General features: G+C 46.4%; 1 pseudogene; it reads right to left on the bottom strand.

The window, feature by feature from the left end:
• Positions 1-23,879, bottom strand: part of LOC136629218 (zinc finger protein 850-like) — a 162,747-nt pseudogene that overhangs the window by 61,972 nt on the left and 76,896 nt on the right.

Genomic DNA, 23,879 nt, shown 5'->3' with positions numbered 1-23,879 from the left:
AAAGCTCAACAACTAAACTGATGGAACCGGCTTATCCAGCACGTGCCGAACTTGGATACCGCTGGACAGACCCCGTTGACAATAATGAGATCTGGATGGCATTTTCCTGAACAAAATAGAGCAAACATTTTTAGGGTCATTTCTTAGAGATTTGAAAAAAACAAAGTCAGAAAGACCATCTTTGTATAATAAAAAGCCACCAAAAGAACTTGTAAAGAAACATGTGAAGTTTATGGCTTAAAGAAAGACTTGGGGAATTCAGATAACTATGAACGAAAATGGAGCAACCAGTGTCAGGCAGCTGCTGCCAAGGCAATGGGATGATGGGGTGCATCAAACATGTCTACGGGCGCATGACAAGTACATTGTTCTTCATCTTTACAACTCACTGGTCAGACCACACATGGGATATTGTGGACAGTTTTAGAAACTTATACTCAAAAAGGATGTATCAGAGTTTGAGCGGGTGCAAAGACGGGCAACTACAGAAATAAATGAAAAGGGCGAAATACAATCCCCAGAGAGGTCATCAAAACTAATATAGTGCCAGGTTACATAGGATAATGGTGACGGTAGTGACAGAATAGTGACCGGTGACATAGGATAGTGGTGACGGTAGTGACAGAATAGTGACAGGTGACATCAGATAGTGGTGACGGTAGTGACAGAATAGTGACCGGTGACATCAGATAGCGGTGACAATAGTGACAGAATAGTGACCGGTGACATCAGATAGTGGTGACAGTAGTGACATAATAGTGACAGGTGACATCAGATAGCGGTGACAATAGTGACAGAATAGTGACCGGTGACATCAGATAGCGGTGACAGTAGTGACAGAATAGTGACCGGTGACATCAGATAGCGGTGACAGTAGTGACAGAATAGTGACCGGTGACATCAGATAGCGGTGACAGTAGTGACAGAATAGTGACCGGTGACATCAGATAGCGGTGACAGTAGTGACAGAATAGTGACAGGCGACATCAGATAGTGGTAATAGTAGTGACAGAATAGTGACCGGCGACATCAGATAGTGGTGACAGTAGTGACATAATAGTGACAGGTGACATCAGATAGTGGTGACAGTAGTGACAGAATAGTGACCGGTGACATCAGATAGTGGTGACGGTAGTGACATAATAGTGATCGGTGACATCAGATAGCGGTGACAGAATAGTGACCGGTGACATCAGATAGTGGTGACAGTAGTGACAGAATAGTGACAGGTGACATCAGATAGTGGTGACAGTAGTGACAGAATGGTGACAGTAGTGACAGAATAGTGACCGGTGACATCAGATAGTGGTGACAGTAGTGACAGAATAGTGACCGGTGACATCAGATAGTGGTGACGGTAGTGACAGAATAGTGACCGGTGACATCAGATAGTGGTGACGGTAGTGACAGAATAGTGACAGGTGACATCAGATAGTGGTGACAGTAGTGACAGAATAGTGACCGGTGACATCAGATAGTGGTGACGGTAGTGACAGAATAGTGACCGGTGACATCAGATAGTGGTGACAGTAGTGACAGAATAGTGACCGGTGACATAAGATAGTGGTGACGGTAGTGACAGAATAGTGACCGGTGACATCAGATAGTGGTGACAGTAGTGACATAATAGTGACCGGTGACATAACATAGTGGTGACGGTAGTGACAGAATAGTGACCGGTGACATCAGATAGTGGTAATAGTAGTGACAGAATAGTGACCGGCGACATCAGATAGTGGTGACAGTAGTGACATAATAGTGACAGGTGACATCAGATAGTGGTGACAGTAGTGACAGAATAGTGACCGGTGACATCAGATAGTGGTGACGGTAGTGACATAATAGTGACCGGTGACATCAGATAGTGGTGACAGTAGTGACATAATAGTGACAGGTGACATCAGATAGTGGTGACAGTAGTGACAGAATAGTGACCGGTGACATCAGATAGTGGTGACAGTAGTGACAGAATAGTGACAGGTGACATCAGATAGTGGTGACAGTAGTGACAGAATAGTGACAGGTGACATCAGATAGTGGTGACAGTAGTGACAGAATAGTGATCGGTGACATAAGATAGTGGTGACAGTAGTGACATAATAGTGACCGGTGACATAAGATAGTGGTGACAGTAGTGACAGAATAGTGACCGGTGACATCAGATAGTGGTGACGGTAGTGACAGAATAGTGACCGGTGACATCAGATAGTGGTGACAGTAGTGACATAATAGTGACCGGTGACATCAGATAGTGGTGACGGTAGTGACATAATAGTGACCGGTGACATCAGATAGTGGTGATAGTAGTGACAGAATAGTGACCGGTCACATCGGATAGTGGTGACGGTAGTGACAGAATAGTGACCGGTGACATCAGATAGTGGTGACGGTAGTGACAGAATAGTGACAGGTGACATCAGATAGTGGTGACAGTAGTGACATAATAGTGACCGGTGACATCAGATAGTGGTGACGGTAGTGACATAATAGTGACCGGTGACATCAGATAGTGGTGACAGTAGTGACATAATAGTGACCGGTGACATCAGATAGTGGTGACAGTAGTGACATAATAGTGACCGGTGACATCAGATAGTGGTGACGGTAGTGACATAATAGTGACAGGTGACATCAGATAGTGGTGACAGTAGTGACATAATAGTGACCGGTGACATCAGATAGTGGTGACGGTAGTGACATAATAGTGACCGGTGACATCAGATAGTGGTGACAGTAGTGACAGAATAGTGACCGGTGACATCAGATAGTAGTGACATAATAGTGACCGGTGACATCAGATAGTGGTGACAGTAGTGACAGAATAGTGACCGGTGACATCAGATAGTGGTGACAGTAGTGACATAATAGTGACCGGTGACATCAGATAGTGGTGACAGTAGTGACATAATAGTGACCGGTGACATCACACACGTCTTCTATGGTCTAGATGGCGGATAGAGTTATGTCGCTCACCGGCGGATCCTCCGTATTTCTCCCTACAATTTCTGCGTTCGCTCCGGACGTTCCGCAGGTTTTTCTCCTCTTCTACAACTTCTGACTTGCAGTGAATGTAATAAACAATGGCGCTGCTCCCCATAGACGGCGCTTCCCTGTGTGGGAGACCCACACCGACCTACAGATGACAACGTGCCGCCTTCTTCCTGTCACTGCAGAAAGCCCCTGAGCTGCCGTCTGTCATGGATCCCTCAGTGGGCCCCTTCCTCACAGCCCCTATAGGACTCCTCCCTGCTGTGTGAGGAGCACATGTCACCTCTCAGGCAGTGAAAGGGTTACAGCTGGTAACTTCCAGCAGCGACTCCCATCATCCACCAGGGGGCGCCGACTCCTTCATGAGGACCCATCATACAGCCTGCTGATGGCAGAAGGTCTCACAACACCCGTACCTCCACCGGGGTAGATGCTGGAATGTAGGGGCTCCTAGGAGGTCTGAGGACAGGAAGTCACATGGTGGTGAGGTCACATGACTAGAAGGGGAGGAGCTTACTAATAATGCAGTTCTATGGAGATAGAAGAAGAGGAGGCTGCTGGGAGGGCTGTGACTGGGATGGAGGAAGGAGGGATGTTGTGTCTCCATAAGGAGAGCACCCAAAAAGTGCGTGGAGACACCTAGGGGTTGGGGGATGGCATCGTCTCTTCCCAAATAGAGCAACCTGAATGGTTGTGAGAAGACCCCCTATGTCTCCACACCCTTTCCATGTTTGACCCTTACGGCCCCCACACACTTGTGTTTTTGGTGTGTTGCGTTTTTAACATTAGAAAGTCCTATTGACAATCACGTTACCAGAAAACGCAGCGTTACAAAAACAAACAAAGTTAATGTCAGCCTATATATATATATATATGTGTGTATAGCAATGCTCTGTCGGCGTGGAGGAGGGAGCGACAGCCTGCAGCAGCGCCGCAGATCATCGGGGAACGCCGGAGGTGGTGATTTTTTTTTTAACCTGTAGTTCGTTTCCCCATTGAAATGCATTGGAGCTCATTAATGGCATCTCAATGGGGAACAATGCCTTGACATAGGAGTTTTTGGACTTACGAGCTCCGTGTCGGAATGAATTAAACTCTTATGTCAAGGCACCACCACTGTGTGTATATATATATATATATATATATATAATAATAAACTTTATTTGTATAGCGCCAACATATTCCGCAGCGCTTACATAGACAGGGGGGATACAGAAAGACAAAAGTACAAACATTACAGAACCACGGTTACATAGTGATCAGCTGATGGAGACAATAGGGGTGAGGGTCCTGCTCCAACGAGCTTACATACTACGAATAGTGGGCTGATACAGAAGGTAAAGGGGCTGGAGATGTGCACGGTATGGTGAGGTGGAGATGAGCACGGTATGGTGAGGTGGAGGTGTGCACGGTATGGTGAGGTGGAGGTGTGCACGGTATGGTGAGCTGGAGGTGTGCACGGTATGGTGAGCTGGAGGTGTGCACGGTATGGTGAGCTGGAGGTGTGCACGGTATGGTGAGCTGGAGGTGTGCACGGTATGGTGAGCTGGAGGTGTGCACGGTATGCTGAGGTGGAGAGTGAGCGATGTTATACACATAGACAATGGTCAGACATTTAGCCGTATCACGGCAGGATCGGTATGACTGCAGGAGCGGTATATGGTGGCTAGCAGGGATTGCAGTCAGTAGGTCAGGGAGCATGTTATCAGGCGGAGTACAGAGGGGTTTGTTTAGGGAATCGGTATGCCTCCCTGAAGAGGAGCGTTTTTAGAGCACGCCTGAAGTTCTGAGTCCTGGATTGCTCGGGTAGCCTTTGGTAGTGCGTTCCAGAGGACCGGTGCTGCTCTGGAGAAGTCTTGGAGGCGGGAATGAGAAGTTCGAATTAACGGGGCGCTCAGTCTGGTTTCGTTAGCAGAGCGGAGAGCCCGGGCTGGTTGATGGATTGAGATGAGGGAGGCGATATAGGGGGGCGCTGCGCTGTGGAGGGCTTTGTGGATGAAGGTAGCGAGTTTAAATTGAATTCTGTATTTAACGGGCAGCCAGTGCAGTGACTGGCACAGGGCAGAGGCGTCCGAGTAGCGGCTGGACAGGAAGATGAGCCTGGCTGCCGCATTTAGGACGGATTGGAGAGGGTAGACTCTGGTGCAGGGGAGGCCGATCAGCAACGAATTGCAATAATCGAGCCGGGAGTGGATGAGGGCAACAGTAAGCGTTTTTAGCGTGTCTATGGTGAGAAAAGGGTGGATTCTTGAGATGTTCTTGAGGTGCAGCTGACATGTTCGGGCCAGAGATTGGATGTAGGGGGTAAAAGAGAGATCAGAATAAAATATGAACCCAAGGCAGCGGGCATGTTGTCTAGGAGTTATGGTAGCGCCACACACTGAGATGGAGATGTCAGGATGAGGGCGGTTAGTGGAGGGTGGAAATACCAGTAAGTCAGTTTTAGAGATGTTTAGTTTTAGGTAGAGAGAGGACATAGTGTTAGAGACAGCGGACAGACAGTCAGTGATGTTTTGGAGGAAAGGTGCAGAGATGTTGAAAGCCCTCACTGACTGACTCAACACTAATTCTCTAACTTTCCGGTGTTGTTAATGAAACATGAATTTTGGCACGACCATTCTTTAGGTCTTAAATAGGAAAAGTAAAGAGTGGAGATGAGCAAGCACCAAAATGCTCGGGTGCTCGTTGCTCGAGTCGAGCTTTCCACCATGCTCGAGAGCTCGTTTCAAGTAACGAACCCCATTGAAGTCACTAGGAGACTCGAGCATTTTTCAAGCTGACAGATGCTCCGCATAGGTGATGAGTTGTGAAACACCTAAAAACATCAGAAAGTCATGGAAGCACCACAGAAACGTATAGGGAAGGGCAGGGGCAGCATGCATGGCTGCCTCTGAGGCTCCCAGGTCACACTATTAAGCCAAATTGGGGGCAAGAGCCTGGCAATCACCCCAGGGACAGATTATCATTAGCAAGGCACATGCGCTGGCACATCTTAGCTAAGCACCACACTACCTGCAACCAAGGACAATCACTGCCTGTGGGTGACACCGCTGCCTCTTCTCCTGGGTTACATGCTGGCATTGCTGTCCAAACCCCCGCACGACCCTGCGTCCACAGCGTACTCAAATTTTTCCCTGTGCAGCGTTCAGCTGGCCTCATGCCACACGCTCGCTTGATAGCTACACCATCCTCATGTCTATTTATAAGTGCGTCTGCGATGAGGAGGAACTGGAGACACACACTGCAGAGGGTTGGCAGGGCCAGGCAGCGACCCTCTTTGAATTTGCGGTCGATAGCCCACAAAGCTGATGAGAATTGCTGATAAATTGACGCACGATCATAATTCCAATCCCGTGCCACCTCCGTTACAAAATTATCAGGAGCCGCAAACGTGGGCATAAAGGGGACTCAGGTGACAGCATTTCCACACATTTCTACTCCACAATGCAGCAGCGCATACTAATCCCAAAGTTTGGTTTGAAGCAGGAGGTGTCGCAAAAGTAGCCACCACAGCTATACAGTGACCCTGTGAAAGTCTCATGAAATCACTAACGCTTCTTGTGAAAGCTTCAATCCAGTATCTCGGATAACTGGTATTTTGTAGCAAGAGAGATAATACATGCCGACCAACGCTGATCCCCAGACCCCAAGCAGGAGGAGGAGGTGGCATAAGAAGCCCAAGAAACCATGACCGGAGGTAGGACCTGCAATACTCTGTGTGGGAAGCACGAGAGCAAGCCCTGGGTCAGGCTCGGTCCCAGCCTCCACCTGGTTGACCCAGTGTGCAGTGAGTTACATAGCTATGGGAAATCCATGTGTCCCCACACAATTCATTCGGTGTATGTGTCAGATAGCTGAACACTGCGCTAGGAAACCTTTGTGTACCCACAGCATAGGCGAGCCCATGAAACCCAAAGACAGTATTACACATGAAGAAATGACAGTGCCCAAACATGGCACAGTTGCGCCCCCCTAGGACCTCGGCCTCTTCCCTACACCCTCAGCAATTGTGGGCATAAAGCTGACTCAGATGATAGTACAGCTGTGAACGTCTCCTTAAATCAGGTACGCTTGCTTTCATCACTACAAAGACTGGATGAACCACCCAGAAGTTCCACAGGCCAAACCTGGCATAGTTGCCCCCCCCCCCCCCCCAGCAGTAGGTTTGGGACAACACATCGGCATTTCCTTGTAGCTTACCAGCCCTGTACTCTACATTAAATTTAAAGTTTTGTAACGAAAGGAACCACCTCGTCACCCGAGTGTTTCGCTCTTTGGCCTGACTCATCCAGGTGAGCGGGGAGTGGTCTGTCACCAATCTGAAATGTCGTCCAAGCAGATAGTACCATAGGGACTCTAAAGCCCACTTTATCGCCAGACACTCTCGTTCCACAATGCTATAATTTCTCTTTGCGGGGGTAAGTTTCCTACTAAAATTGGTGACTGGGTGCTCCTCGCCCCTAACCGCTTGGGAAAGGACAGCCCCCACACCTACATCAGACGCATCTGTCTGTACTACGAATGTTTTGCTGAAGTCGGGAGCAATTAAGACCGGCTCTCTATACAGGGCTGTCTTTAACTTCCGAAATGTCTGCTCGGCCTCGTCATTCCACTTGATCATGGTGGAACTTCTTCCCTTTGTTAGTTCTGTCAAGGGCGCTGCTATGGTGGTGAAGTTAGGGATGAACCTGCCGTAGTAGCCTACAATCCCTAGAAACGCCCTCACCTGTTTCTTGGTCAATGGTTGGGGCCAGTTTTGGATGGCTTCTATCTTATTGATTTGGGGCTTAATAACTCCTCGCCCTATTATGTACCCCAAATAACATGCTTCTACCACTCCCAACGTACACTTCTTGGGGTTTGTCGTTAACCCTACATCAATGAGGGAATTAACTACCGCCTGTACTTTGGCCAAGTGACTCTCCCAGTCAGTACTAAATATAATGATGTCATCCAGATAGGCGGAGGCATACCGACGGTGAGGTCTCAGGATGATATCCATCATTCTTTGGAACGTAGCTGGTGCTCCATGTAGCCCAAAAGGTAGGCAGACATACTGGAAGAGTCCCTCAGGAGTAGAAAAGGCAGTCTTTTCTTTGGCCTCGTCGGTAAGTGGTACCTGCCAATACCCTTTAGTCAGGTCCAAGGTAGAGAAGAACCAAGCATGTCCTAGCCTTTCTATTAGCTCATCTACTCGTGGCATCGGGTAGGAGTCAAACTTCGAGACTTCGTTCAACTTTCTGAAGTCGTTGCAAAAACTCAAGGTGCCATTGGGGTAAGGAATCAGGATAATGGAACTAGACCATTCACTTTTTGACACTTCAATGACCCCATGGTCCAACATCTTCTTTACTTCCCCTGATATAGCCTGTCTACGTGCTTCAGGAATTCCGTAGGGTTTCACCCGGACCCTTACGTAGGGTTCCGTGATGTCATGTTTGATTACTGACGTACGCCCCGATAGTTCCGAAAACACATCCGTGTTTCAAAGTACCAACTCCTTTGTCTCCTGTTTCTGTACCTCAGATAGGGACCCTGAGATAGCTACTTCAGGAGCTTTGTCCATGGACTTCACAAAAACCTGGCTGCTCGGCGCATTTACCGCTGGCAGGTACTCTTGTTCTTTCCAGGGTTTGAGCAAATTCACATGCTATACTTGCTCCGGCCTCCTCCTGCCAGGTTGGTACACTTTATAATTGACGCTCCAGCACCTCATAGGGCCCCTGTCATTTGGCTAAGAACTTGCTCTCTACTGTAGGCACCAAAACTAACACCCTATCTCCCGGGCAAAAGGTTCTGACTTTGGCCGACCTGTTATAGACTTGACTCTGTGCCACCTGTGCCTGTTCCAAGTGTTCCTTTACAATGGGCATGACAGCTGCTATCCTATCCTGCATTACTGAAATATGTTCTACCACACTTTTGTAGGAGGTGTGCTCACTTTCCCAAGTTTCTTTGGCGAGGTCGAGGAGACTGCGTGGGTGTCTACCATACAGCAGTTCAAACGGAAAAAAACCTGTGGAGGATTGGGGAACCTCACGTATTGCGAACATCAAGGCTGGTAACAAACAATCCCAATCCTTCCCATCTTGGCTGACCACCCTTTTTAACATACTCTTCAAAGTTTTATTAAACCTCTCGACCAGGCCGTCAGTTTGCGGGTGATATACTGAGGTACGCAGTTGTTTAATTTTTAGAAGTTTGCACATCTCTCTCATTACTTTTGACATAAACGGAGTTCCTTGATCTGTAAGGATCTCTTTGGGAATACCGGTGCCATAGAGAGAACATCTGGAACAGCTCTCGGGCAATGAGTTTGGAGGAGGTGTTTCTCAGGGGAATTGTGTCCGGGTACCGCGTGGCATAGTCTAGAATGACCAGTGTCGCCAGCCAGTACAGCTAGGGGACAATCATCATCGTCACTGATGGTCACCCCGACTGCGGGCCCAGCTGTGTCCGGGTCATACGGCTCAGGGCTTACCTCCTGACACGCAACATTATTAACCACATTCTTATTGTCCGAAGTCCTTTTCCTCCACAAGGCCCAGAACAGTGGAAAGTCCCTTCCAATTACAGCCTCGTGCATTAGGGACTTAACCACTCCTACCTCGTGGGTAGTGGTGCCGCAAGGGGTGGCTATTGGTACGGTAGCAGTGGGGTATTCCCGAGTGTCCCGTAGATGCACAGTACACCCACTCGGCCTCTATTGTAGAAGGTTGAGTTCACCAACGAACCATGTACTCGGGTCACAAGGCTCCCAGAGTCCAACAGAGCCTGTACCAGGAAGTCCTCAATGTTCACCGAACATACCTGCGGGTCATCCCCGGACAGGTTTTCGGCGGCTACCACGGAGCGTGCGTACAGGGAGATCCTCCGCCCGGAGCTGCAGTCCATGGGCTTGGAGCCTATTGGGCAATGTGCCGCAACATGGCCCCATTCGTGGCACCGCCAGCACTGTTGGCGTCCGGGGTCCCGCTCGCGAGCGCCCTGGTGTGGACCAACTGCTGTCTGGCCTCCTGAGCCCCCTCCCCTCTTCCACACAGGCCCCCGGGGAGGAGAATATGGTACAGTCTTACCATCTCGACGGGACCCTTTTCCTCTCTGGCGCGGCCCCGTCTCGTAGATGCTTGTAACAATTCCTCCGTGGCGCAATACCTCTCAACCAGGTTCACAAGATGGTTGGCGTCCGTCGGCCCAGCCTGGCCTACCCAACGCTGTACCGCAGGTGGCAAGGAACGGTGGAAGATATCCAAGACGACCCACTCCACCATTTGCGCAGGAGTTCAGTCCTCTGGCTGAAGCCACTTGGAGACAAGGTGTATCAAGTCATGCATTTGGGACCGCGGGGGTAGGCTCTCCCAGTACCTCCAGGCATGTACCCGGCCTGCACGCACCTGTATGGTCACTCCCAGTCATGCCAGTATTTTAGCCCTCAGTTTGGCATAGTTATGGGAGTCCAATTCACTCAGGTCGTAATAGGCCTTTTGGGCCTCCATGACAGAAAAGGGGCCACGACATCTGCCCACTGGTCCGAGGGCAGCCCTTCTTGTTCCACAATCCTCTTGAAGACGTGAAGGTAGGCTTCCACGTCATCATCAGCGGTCATCTTCTGCAGTGCAGCTTGCACCGAGGCCCTTGGGGATGGTTGTCCTCCTTGGGCCCCCTGGGGGTGGGTGCTCTGACTTGCTGTGATCGCCGGCCGTTGTATCACCACCGCCTCTCGCAGTGTTGCCATTTGCTCTATTAGGAGGCGATTAATTTCTTGTTGCATCTGCCTTGCCTCTGCCTGGGCGTTTTGTTGCTGTAAACATATCTGCACCAGCTGTCGTACTAGGTCCTCCATGGCTGCAGTCTTTTTCGATAGGGCACCAGCGGCTTTTACCCAGGACATGCAGTGTTAGCTGCCGGTGTCAATTCGTTGCCCGCATCCGAAACACCATATGTGGGAGGACAGCTCAGTAGCGTGTGGGTTTAGCGATATTCAGAGGCGGAACACCAGCGGATGCAGTCCAAAAGCAGGCGTGACCTGCGTTTATTTTATAACAGCACCATAAAAGTCCAACCTTAGCTTCAGGCAAACAAATAATAGTCCAAAATCCAGCTGTCAGGCCGCCCCGGCCTGATCAGCTCGCACTTAGCAGGTGCAGCGCACAGCAGGGCTTCTATCTCCAACCGGTCACACAGGCTGCCAGGGTCCAGCAGCCATCTTAGCTCCCCTGTGTCCGTGCACCTGCTATTTATGTGCACACTTGATCTGGCTCAGCCGCAGCACCTGGGCTGACCGAGCTCGCCCACACCCTGGAGAGGAGGAGGTGGAATGGATGGCCCCACTACCAACCTGCCATCCATTCCAAGAAAACCAGGCCCAGATATTTTTAAAGAACAGATCTCCAGCAACTGCAGTACCTCACACCTGTAATATCATACCGCTCTAGAAATACATCTACTCCACTCTTAAACTCCTCTTTGGATTTAGCCATCACCATGGCCTCAGGCAAAGCATTCCACACTCTCATTGCTCTTACAGTAAAGAACCCCCTTCTATGTTGGTGATGAAACCTGCTTTCTTCTAGACGTAGCGGATGCCCTCTTGTTACAGTCCTGGGTATAAACAGATCATGGGAAAGATCCTTGTATTGTCCCCAAATGTATTTATACATATTTATATGATTGCCCCTTAGCCATCTTTTTTCCAGGGTAAATAATCCCAGTTTTGATGCCTCTCTGGGTATTCCAGTCCTTCCATTCCGTTTATTAATTTAGTTGTCTTTCTTTGAACCCTCTCAAGCACTGCAACATTTTTCCCAAGAGCCGTATTAATTTTATTTTTCCATTGCCAGAGCTCTAGCAGGCCTTGTTTTTTGTGGGAAGAACTCTAGTCTTCATTTATCTAATTTTTAGGAACATGTAAAATTTTGATTGCTTTTTATGCCTTTTTTTCTAGGGGCAAAATTAACAAAATCTGTAATTCTGGCATGGTTTTTATTTTTATTTTTTCCTGCATTCTCTGACCGTCATAGCCTAGGCTGGGAGATCTAGAGGCTATATTCAAGCCTCCGAGTGCAACAGAGACCCATCAGGACCCTCTGATCACATTGTGGGGGTCTGATGGTGATAGCCCTTTACATGCTGCGGTCGCATAAACTACAGCATGTAAAAGATTAAACAGTGGAGATCAGAGGTTTTCTCCATTCTCTGCTATAAGAGCTGATGCCCAGCTATCCTCTGACAGAGGGCGCCCCCTCTCTCAGTCAGCCCTTTACATGCTGCAGTTGCACAGACTCTGGCATTTAAATGGTTAAACAGTAGAGATCGGAGCTGCTTCTGACAAGCTGATGGTCCCCGTGGCAACCTGTAAACAAAACAGTGCAGGAGTTTAAAAAAAGAAGTGGAAAGTTGCTGGCAGATCAGTTGTATCTTCCTGCTTCTTTTTTTAAAGTCCTGCACTGTTCTCTTTGGGTCTGTGCAGGCAGAGCACAATGCCCCAGCTTATGGCATTCTGTTCTGCAGGTCCCATTGTGAAACATAGCCTGGAAACCTTCTGGGCTATATCACTATGGGCAGTGGAGCTCGTCCCGGAAAATTTCCAAGCATGTCACTGGAGAGGTTAATGCACCCCAACTAGGGATGAGCGAGTATACTCGCTAAGGCACTACTCGCTCGAGTAATGTGCCTTAGCCGAGTATCTCCCTGCTCATCCCTAAAGATTCGGGGGCCGCCGCAGCTGACAGGTGAGTTGCGGTGGGGAGCAGGGGAGAGCGGGCGGGAGAGAGGGACAGAGAGATCTCCCCTCCGTTCCTCCCTGCTCTCCCCCGCAGCTCCCCGCCCCGCGGCGGCACCCGAATCTTTCGGGACGAGTGGGGAGATACTCGGCTAAGGCACATTACTCGAGCGAGTAGTGCCTTAGCGAGTATACTCGTTCATCCCTAGCCCCAACACTTTAATTGCTTTTGCAGCAGCTGACTGGCATTGATTGCTCCAGTAAATCTACAATCCACTAGTACTCCCAGGTCTTTTTTCATATCACTTTTCTGTAGCAGTACCCCATTTAGTGTATATTGATGACGTCCATTTCTCCTGTTCATTTGCATAACCTTACATTTATCCATTTGCCATTTTTCTACCCAGTTTATCGAGGTCCTTTTGTAGCCGTATATTGTCCTTCATTGTATTAATTATCTTGTATAATTTTGTATCATCTGCAAATATTGATATTTTACTGTGGAGTCCATTATTAGTGCATTTTTTTCTAATAGCGTGTACTTACTCTCGCATCTCCATTGTTGGTGCCAGGTACATTAGTTGTTGATAATATATATTGCTGCTTCCTCTTCCTCAGTCATGTATTATTACCGAAATTAGTCGCGAACGCTCCTCCACTTCTGCTTGATTTCCTCCACCGTAACAGAGCATAGAAGCAAAAACAAACCTTGCCTGCGTGCGTGTGTGTGCATGCTTGTCTGTATGCAAGGGATGCCAGAAAAAGCACGTTGAGAAGGGGAAGTCGGTACTTACACATTTCCCTTTTTTTATTTATGGTGCCAGTTGACCACTCATCATCATATATCAGCGCAGCCAGCTCTTCCCACGAACGCTGCTTCTGATTTTTATTATGAAACAAGGCATCCTTCGTGTCCCAGATAGCAGGAAAGTCCTGCATCAGGACTACTAATCTCTCCATGTTAAACATGATGCTAAGATGGCCGCGGGATTTGTTTGTCTCTAGAAACCCTGCCTTTTTCCTACCTCCCCACCTGATCTCCACCTTCAAATCCACAGTACATATGCATTGGATTTGTGAATGCACTGCGGATTGTAGACATCTATGGAGCCCGTCCGCATGGAATCCGTGGTAAAATGGAGCATGCTGCGATTTGTTTTACATGCCAAAAAATCTGCAAAACAAATCTGCATGTGTTAATTCAGGTGCGGGCGCCCATGCTTCCCTACGGGCGGCTTGAACTGCAGATCTTCCATGTGGGGTACCCACGCAGATTCCGCAAATAAAATCTGCCTGTGGACATGAGGCCTTAATTACAAATTGTTTAAACATTTAAAATCTAATAACAATTAGAGTATTTTTTGAGCGAACTACCGGTTTTCAGCTCATAAATTAGCTGCTGTTCCTCTGTCCAGCTAGCATGCATTCCTTACTTCCCACCCTACCAATGTATTCAGAGCCCTTTATCTTGTACATCCTTACTATCCACAGGACCGCGGCTCGTTAGTCTCCCGCACCCAACTACACATGTGCACTCCTTACAAGAACATTTCCCGCTGTTACTGCCAGTCATATATAATCCCCCTACCCCCCCCCCCCCCCCCCCCGGCTATCCAGTCCACACCCCTCATTCTTCTTTCTAAGGCCCCGTTCACACGAGTACATTTTTGGCGCATTAAAGGCACGTGAAAAGATCCCGTCTAATAGATCCAATGGTTTCCTATTAGAAGCGTTCACATGAAGGAATTTAAGAAGCTCAAAAAGCTCGCACCAATCAGATATAAGACATGTGACTGCAAAGCTCACATATAAGGCCAATGGTGCAAGAAAATATCGGACCTGACCTATCTTTGGTGCGTGCTTTCCATAGACTTTTATGAGAGCTGGATAACACGCACCACTCACCTCCGCTCGTGTGAATGCGCAATTTCACAGCTAATTAAAATACCTGGAAATCCCCCGTGAGCGCGATCTTTTCACACGCCTATACTGAAAGAGCGCTTGTGTGAATGAGGGCTGACAGTGCGCTAGGACTCGGTTCCTGCTGCCGCCGGTAAGCAGAGTAATTTTTCTACTTCATTTCACTTGTTATTGGCACAACACTATCCAGCAATTAGCGCTGCACCCTCCAACCCTCCAAATCCCCCCGTCGGCACTTCAATCATCTTTCTATTCATTTATGCTTAATCGGTCCATACCGTTTGTTTTACCCGTCATCTCATTTACGCCATGTGTTAGGATTGCTTTTAATTTAAACATTTTTATGCATATTGCTACATCTTCATTTCTTTTCGCTTCCATGGATGCTTTTCATTACATATTGCATAGATTTTTTATTCAACTTTTTACCCGGTTCATAAACTGTATTTATTATTATGTGTGAACTTAGGTCAGTGATGGGGAATCTTTTAGAAACCGAGTGCCCAAACTGCAACCCTAACCCCACTTATTTATCGCAGAGAATAGCAGAAAGGTCTCAGCAGCACACCAAAGCACTAAGGCTTGTGGAGGTAGGGAGATAGGGCAGGGAGATAAAGCATGCTTGACAAAGTCCTTTGCACAGGACGAAACGTCGCAGCTTTTGTGATTTGCTAATGGAGTTGCTTTTATAATAAAGACTAGCGTACCCGTCTCGCGTTGCTGCGAAGACAGACATACATACATACATTCGTTTTTATATATCTAGATGACGGCAGCAGCGACCACTGAGGTTTTGTAGGCCGCTGCTTCCCCCTTGCAGGCTGAATAAAATAGCCGTTGTGTGGAACATCCAATTTATCCGGCTGCTGTGGCTTCTTGGGAAGATAGCCTAGTACATGTTTGCCCACTTCCAACTCCAATGGAGACTGACTGTAAATGGCTGGCGTGCTCTAGTATTTATGGTTTCAAGCTGTACGTGTCATTGCATACAGTCTATCTATCTATCTATCTATCTATCTATCTATCTGGGTTATTGCATACAGTCTATCTATCTATCTATCTATCTATCTATGACATCAGGAAATGAGAGAATTAGATTCCGTACGTAAAATTTGAACGCTAATTCTTTGGCGCTTTGAATTGAATAATCGAGTTGGGACCCATTAACTTTTCCTATTTATGACATAATCAATGCTCGTGCCAAATTTCAAGTTTCTATGACATTGGGAAGTGAGAGAATTAAGTTGGGATGAGACATAAGGCCTTGCCCATAAGCATTCCCCAACCTCCAAGAACTGAACCTACCTACCTGAATGAGATTTTGTAGGCCGCTGCTTCCCCCTTGCGGGCTGAATAAAATAGCCGTTGGGTGGAACATACAATTTATCCGGCTGCTGTGGCTTCTTAGGAAGATATCCTAGTACTTGTTTACCCACTTCCAACTCCAATGGTAATTGGCTGGCGTGCTCTAGTGGTTCCAAGCTGTACGTGTCATAATAGAGCCTTAATGACATCACAATGCAGCTTTATAGAACATGTTGGGGCATGTTCAAGGGCGTCCGATGTTGATGACATCAGTGATGACATCACAATAGCAGGTGGCTTACTTATTCGATCTACGTGGGGGGGTGGTAACTTTCGACGACGCTCGCGCGCGCGCCATTTATCGTAGGATAGTTGTACTATGCCTATAATCTTCCCAGGAGTGTACTCAACAACTTCCCAAAGTTTCATGGCGATCGGATGAATGGTGTAGTAGCGCATAAAGGACAAACACACACGCAGACAGACAGACACGCACGCACGCAGACAGACATACATTCAATTTTATATATATAGATGACTATTGGATTTTTATCCGGTGAGGTCCTCAGAACCCTTCTGTGACGCGCTCCATCGGTTGCTGCTCTTCCTGACATTTTTAGGATTTCACTTATTTATCGCAAAGAGCCAACATGTCAGGGGGCGGGGCTTATCACGACATATAATTTTACATCTGTCATTCTAAAAAGGACAGGGCTGTTTCAAAATAGACACTGTGCACATTTTGACAGCTTTTTGGATATGAAAATGCTGCAGAATTTGCAAATGGAAACTTCCGCTGAAGACATTCTGCAGCATTTCCGCCACATGTAAATATACCCCAACGGTAACAGTGACCTTCCACGGTGGCCCTAGGGGTAAAAGAGAGAACCCCCCACAGCGGCCCTGGCGGTAATAGTGACCCCCCCCCCCCCCCCCACAGCGACCCCAGTGGTAATAGTGACCCCCGACAGCAGCCCCAGTAGTAATAGTGACCCCCCCCTCCCCACAGTGGCCCCAGAGGCAATAGTGACATCCCACAGCAGCCCCAGTAGTAATAGTGACACCCCACAGTGGATCCAGTAGTACTAGTGACCCCAACAGCGGCCCCCAGTAGTAATAGTGACATCTCACAGTGACCTCAGTGGTAATAGTGACATCCTATAGTGGCCCAAGTAGTAATAGTGATACCCCACAGTAGGCTCAGCGGTAATAATAAACTCCCACAGCAGCCTCAGTGGTAATAGTGACCCCACACAGTGGTCCCAGCAGTACTAGTAACATCCCACAGTGGTCCCAGCGGTAATAGTGACATCCCACATAGCGGCCCCAGCGGTAATAGTGACATCCCACAGCAGCCCCAGTAGTAATAGTGACACCCTACAGTGGATCCAGTAGTACTAGTGACCCCAACAGCGGCCCCCAGTAGTAATAGTGACATCTCACAGTGACCTCAGTGGTAATAGTGACATCCTATAGTGGCCCAAGTAGTAATAGTGATACCCCACAGTAGGCTCAGCGGTAATAATAAACTCCCACAGCAGCCCCAGTAGTAATAGTGACCCCACACAACAGCCCCCAGTAGTACTAGTGACACCCCACAGCAGCCCCCAGTAGTAATAGTGACACCCCACAGCAGCCCCCAGTAGTAATAGTGACATCGCACAGCGGCCCCCAGTAGTAATAGTGACATCCCACAGCGTCCCTCAGTAGTAACAGTGCCCTCCACCCCTGACAAATACTTACCCCCTCCTGCTCCTCTGCATGGCGCTGCTGCTGGCACTAATCCCAGATGCACACTATGACGTCAGTGTGTACTGCCAGACACCTCCTGCCTTGCTATCGCATAACCTAAAAGGAAACATCAGGAGAGGGTGAGGAGAATCCTGGGTGCACAGTGAAATCACAGTGTGCACCGGGATTAGCGCCGCTAGCAGCGCCACTGAGTGAATACCAGCAGAGGAGCTGTAGCACCCCTGCCAGTTTTCACTATCATGGTGAGCATCCAACAGTGGCGCGTGCCAGCAGGGAGGGCTATGCGTGCTGTCTCTGGCATGCGTGCCATAGGTTCACCACCACTGACTTAGGTTGTCACTGTCACTCTTACAAACTCTCCTTTCTCTTCTCATGAGCTATATATACTAACTAGCTGATATACCCGGCTTCGCCCGAGTGAATTTGGTACTGGTGTTTATCTGGTGTTCACACGGAAAATCTTATGAAGTCGTGGTTACTTTAGAGATACTGAGGAAAAACATATGTTCACCATTTTGCATAGTTCTCTGCGTTACCCAGGAAACACCACGTGGAGGCAACCATGCGACGTTTCCTTTATCTAAAATGACATCAGGAAGTGAGAGAATTAGATTCCATACGTAAAATTTGGATGCTAATTCTTTTGCACTTAAAATTGAATAATCGAGTTGGGACCCATTAACTTTTCATATTTATGACCCAATCAATGCTTGTGCCAAATTTCATGTTTCTATGACATTGGGAAGTGAGAGATTTAGATTATGTACGTAAAATTTGGACGCTAATTCTTTTGCGCATAGAATTGAATAATCGAGTTGGGACCCATTAGCTTTTACTATTTTGGAGATAATCTATGCTTCTGCCAAATTTCATGTTTCTACGACATCGGGAAGTTGGAGAACTTTTGGCGAGTCAGTCAGTGAGTGAGTGAGTGAGTGAATCAGTGAGGGCTTTCAGCTTTATATATATAGATAGTCTGTTTACCAAATGACACTAACTATATAAATTAATATGGTAAACCCCTGAGCATATAGTCTGTTTGTTACTTTTACTCTCCTCTGATGATTTGTACTTTTTATGCATCTCTTCTCCTTTCTCTTTATTATTTATTTTACTCTATTTGTTCTCCTATCTTAATTATTGCACTTTGTACTTTACCCAGCCATTTCTGAGGAAGGGTCTGCATCCCCGAAACCCGTCAATACTGGCTGTTTTAATTAAATCAATAAAGAAGAATTAGGTTCAATCTGTTGTTTCAAAAATGTAACTTGGAAGAGCCGGTCCGGCACAATAGTCCATATCAGGGTGCGAACATTTACATTCAATCACCACAGAAAGTGAAAATATAAATCTGAGATTGGGCAGATATTGTCAGTACAAATACATAAGATCATACTTAGCATTCACGGAGTCCAGGATTAGCACAGGAAACTCGCGTACCAATAGGAGGGAAAATTAACCCTGTAATGCCTATAAAATACAAAGAACACATATTGGCTGAATGACACATCACAACATTTCATCCAAAACCCTTCCTTCAATACATCTTCTTTACACATTATAGCCATTAAAATGAGTTAATCCTCACTCTTATGGAGGTGATTGGCACAAAAAAACCTTTGCTGCATGAGTCTTACAGGATTACGGTGATGTGTGTCCGGGTTCTGTTTGGCTTTAAAAAATAAAATACATCTTGGTATTTGTATAGAGCCAACCTATTCTGCAGCGCTTTCATGTAATTTATTTATTACCCCCCCTACCAAAGCTGGGTGCTCATTTTCCCAACCTCAGAAGGATGGAAGGCTGAGTCAAACTTGAGCCGGCTACCTGAACCATGCAGGAAAGAAAATGGTTAGCAAGGCTCGATTTAAGATCTTATGTATTTCTGTTGGCAGTATCTACCTGATCTGTAAATGTTTGCAACCGTTATGAACTATTATGCCGACCAGCTTTCCCAAGTTGTCACTTATGTATAAAACTCTTGGCTCTCTTGACACCTGGCATGTTAAGAGCTCACCTGAACATGAACTGCGTAGGACCTTTGTTTTATCAGGCTGTGTGCCCCAAGTTGTATAGTCCTGTATAAATAAAGTCGGATATGTTACACTGAAGTTGTAGCACCTTTCCCATGTGATCACAGCTGTATATTACTGTGTGCGACTCTTCCTAGTATATGACCCTATAGCGATGAGATGGAGGGGAGACGCCCTTGCTGGGCTCAGTGGTGGAATACGGTTCTTATAGTTATCATCTATGAAAGGATCATTCTCAAAACCAAAAAAATGTCCTAACAAATTCCCCAAAGTCCGGGATCTGCAGTGATTCTCCCCTCACTACTTATATACATAACGTGTACCAGCTCTCCCTCATCTCCATCCGTTCTGAGGAAACATCATCTAAAGGAAGAAGAAAGATCGGCCCAAATACAAACATGTCAGTTATACAAGTAAACTTTTATGAACAGTTAGAGACAAGTTTAGAGACGCAGTTATATGTATCAGTGTGAAATATTCTATGTACACGGCTGATATAAAGGCGGGTTATCTGGATTATATTTGTAATTACATACATTTCTTACTCATCATTTAGTGATGTAAATAACTTCCCCTTTTGTGCACATGTCACTTTACCTTTTACATTTTTTTGTATGGTTTGACAAAAAAAGATTTTAAAAAATGGCTTCTCTCCTGCGTGAACTTTTTGATGTAGCAGTAAATATGATTAATAAGTAAAATATTTCCCACATTCTGAACATGAAAATGGCTACTTTGTTGTGTGACATTTCTGATGCCGAACTAGCTTTGATTTCCCTGTATAACATTTCCCACATTCTGAACAGGAAAATGGCTTCTCTCCTGTGTGACTTCTCCAATGATCAACAAGGGCTGATTTCCCTGTAAAACATTTCCCACATTCTGAACAAGAAAACGGCTTCTCTCCTGTGTGAATTCTCTGATGTTTAACGAGGTCTGATTTCAATGTAAAACATTTCCCACATTCTGAACAAAAAAATGGCTTCTCTCCTGTGTGAAGTCTCTGATGTTTAACAAGGATGGGTTTCTGTGCAAAGCATTTCCCACATTCTGAACAAGAAAATGGTTTCTCTCCTGTGTGAATTCTATGATGTTTAACAAGGTATGAAGTAGTTGAAAAAGATTTCCCACATTCTGAACAAGAAAATGGCTTCTCTCCCGTGTGAATTCTCATATGATCAACAAGGACTGATTTCTGTGCAAAAGATTTCCCACATTCTGAGCAAGAAAACGGCTTCTCTCCTGTGTGAATGCTCTGATGCTTAACTAGCCTTGATTTCACTGCAAAACATTTTCCACATTCTGAACAAGAAAACGGCTTCTCTCCTGTGTGACGTCTCTGATGTTTAACAAGGTCTGATTTCACTATAAAACATTTCCCACATTCTGAACAAGAAAACCGCTTCTCTCCTGTGTGAGTTCTCTGATGTATAACAAGGTCAGATTTCTGTGCAAAACATTTCCCACATTCTGAACAAGCAAACGGTTTTTCTCCTGTGTGACTTCTCTGATGTTTAATAAGGTATGATTGGCTTGAAAAACATTTCCCACATTCTGAACAAGAAAATGGTTTATCTTGTGTGTGAATTCTCTGATGGCTACTTACATGTGATTGCCTTGAAAAACATTTCCCACATTCTGAACAAGAAAATGGCTTCTCTCCTGTGTGAATTCTATGATGTTTAACAAGGTATGAATTAGTTGAAAAAGATTTCCCACATTCTGAACAAGAAAATGGCCTCTCTCCTGTGTGAATTCTCTGATGCTGAACTAGCTTTGATTTCCCTGCAAAACATTTTCCACATTCGGAACAAGAAAACTGCTTCTTTCCAGTGTGACTTCTCTGATGTCTAACAAGATGTGATTCCTCTGTAAAACATTCCCCATATTCTGAACATGAATACGGCTTCTCCCCTGTGTGAGCTCTTTGATGTTCTCCCCTTCTGAGACATTTCTCCTGCCTATCAGTCTGTGATAAATCAGAAGATGGGACCTGTATAGGAAGATCGAATGATGGATCTTTGCTGTGAAGGGCTGAGGAGATATCTGGGCTAATGGCAGGTTTTTCATATGTATCTTGTGTGATACCACAATCCTCTGCTTCACAATCTGCAGATATCAGACGTCCCTCTGAGCTTCTAGTTCCGTCATCTGCCAAGAATAAGGCAGATTATTCTTTAATATTATAAACCTTATAAATGATACTGCTATTTTATAACATTTCTATACAAATAACAAGTCATGTAGCAAAATGTAATCATCATCTAAGGGTGCTTTTACACAGGCTGACGGTTCCTAGAGTAATCACTCAAAATAGGCATTACGGGTCCTGACAGAGTGAGTGAGAATCACTCTCTAATCGAAGTCACTTGGTTTGCAGCTCACTTAAATAACAAGAGATTGTCAGTGTAGAAAACATCAACAAAAACTACAGATGTGAATCAGGACTTACAAGTAACTAACAGGACTTTCATGAATAACATAGGGGTCCTGCGGGTTCTGTAAAAGGAGCATGAAACCGGCTTCCGGTCCCTGATAGCTCTCCGAACCAAAGCTACAGAAATAGTATATTCTATACAGATGGAGTTCGGCCATTTCTGCACCAACATTAGTTTCTCTTTTTCCATAAAGAACTCATATAAAATCTCCCATGAAGCCGGATGTCAGTAACACACGGTGTGCAGCAAATATAGAACTGCTCATATATAAGACATCTATAAGACGTATTGCCATGTCCCGCTCTCATAGGCTGACAGAGTGACCTCCTTCCTCCCTCCCCGGCTCCAGCGTTCACTGCAGTCTGAGTGACGGCGCTGTGGAAAAGAAGCAAGGTCACACTGTGAACTTGTGGGACAGAGTGCACAATGGAGGATGACGGAGGCAATGGAAGATGATGGGTGCTGTTGGGGGAGAGTGGAGTATGATGGGGGCTGGTTAGGTACATTGATGAGGATTGGGGTTGTTTGGGGGATTATAAGGACTGTTTGCAGGATCTTGGAGGATGATGAGAGTTGTTTGGGGACATGGGAGGATGATGAAGCCACTTGGAGATGAACATGATATGGAATTATATTTTTTGATATTTAAAAGTTTATTCTGGGTCCCATATGACTAGTTATGCCACTGATTAGGGGAACAGAGGGAGATCATAATAATAATTGAGGACACAAAGTGGGGTCACATAATTAATTCGAACCTCAAAGGGAGTCACATTACTAACTGAGCCCACAGCAGGGGCACTATTCCATAAAGTGAGATCACAACGTGGGACATAGCTATGCAGTGGGACCACAGTGGGCATATTATTGGGGGGACATTGAAAAGTTCACTAGTGGTAGCAGCAGCAGCTTGATGGGGGGAGTGGGCTGAAGCAAGTTTTGGCTGCAAGAAATCTTAGTGGCAGTCTGGGCCTAGAGAGAAGAACATATTATATTATATTTATCCATGGGGAGGGAGGAGGCATTCTGTGTTTTGCTCTGGGGCCCCATGGGCTCCTTGTATGCCCCGGTTAATACTTGCAGCTAGCTTACTTCATGGTTGACTGTCATACTGCAAGCTCTGGTCTGTAGACCTGCAGTCGAGCTGGGACACATTTGTAAAATGTGCCCTTAATGCGCTGGTCTGAAAATAGTCATATAAAGTGGAAACACAGTTCTTGGTACTATATAAGTGCACAGAGCTTGGCTTTGGTGCTGTATTAATGTACTGAGCTTTGTTCTGGTATTGCATCTATGTGCATCACTAAACTTGGTTCTGGTGCTGTAATTATGTTATGACCTTGGTCCTGGTGCTGTATTCATGTACTAAGGTTGGTTCTGGGGCTCCAATTCCTGTTAGATAAAGAAGGATGAAAGGACACATTGTGGCCGGTCACACACAACCAGACTGTGCTCACCGACTGCGGTCAGTAGTCATGTCATTATGCCAGTATGTTATGTGGTCAACTGCATTGCAGGTTTCCACTGTTAGATCCTGCTGTGGGTCCGCACCAAAATCTGCATCAAAGTCCACACTATATGATGTGGATTTTACCACAGATCTGCAGCTGATTTCACCATTTCAATTGAAGGAGCGAAGTTTGATGCAGATCCACATCAAAATATGCGCTAGTGGTGAAGATTGATATGTGAAATAAGATGCAGAAAACCCACTGAGTGTGA

The sequence above is a fragment of the Eleutherodactylus coqui genome, chromosome 5 (genome assembly GCF_035609145.1).
Source record: "Eleutherodactylus coqui strain aEleCoq1 chromosome 5, aEleCoq1.hap1, whole genome shotgun sequence".
NCBI lineage: Eukaryota > Metazoa > Chordata > Amphibia > Anura > Eleutherodactylidae > Eleutherodactylus > Eleutherodactylus coqui.
Note: the sequence above shows the minus strand (reverse complement) of the source record. Positions and strands in the feature narration are given on the sequence as shown.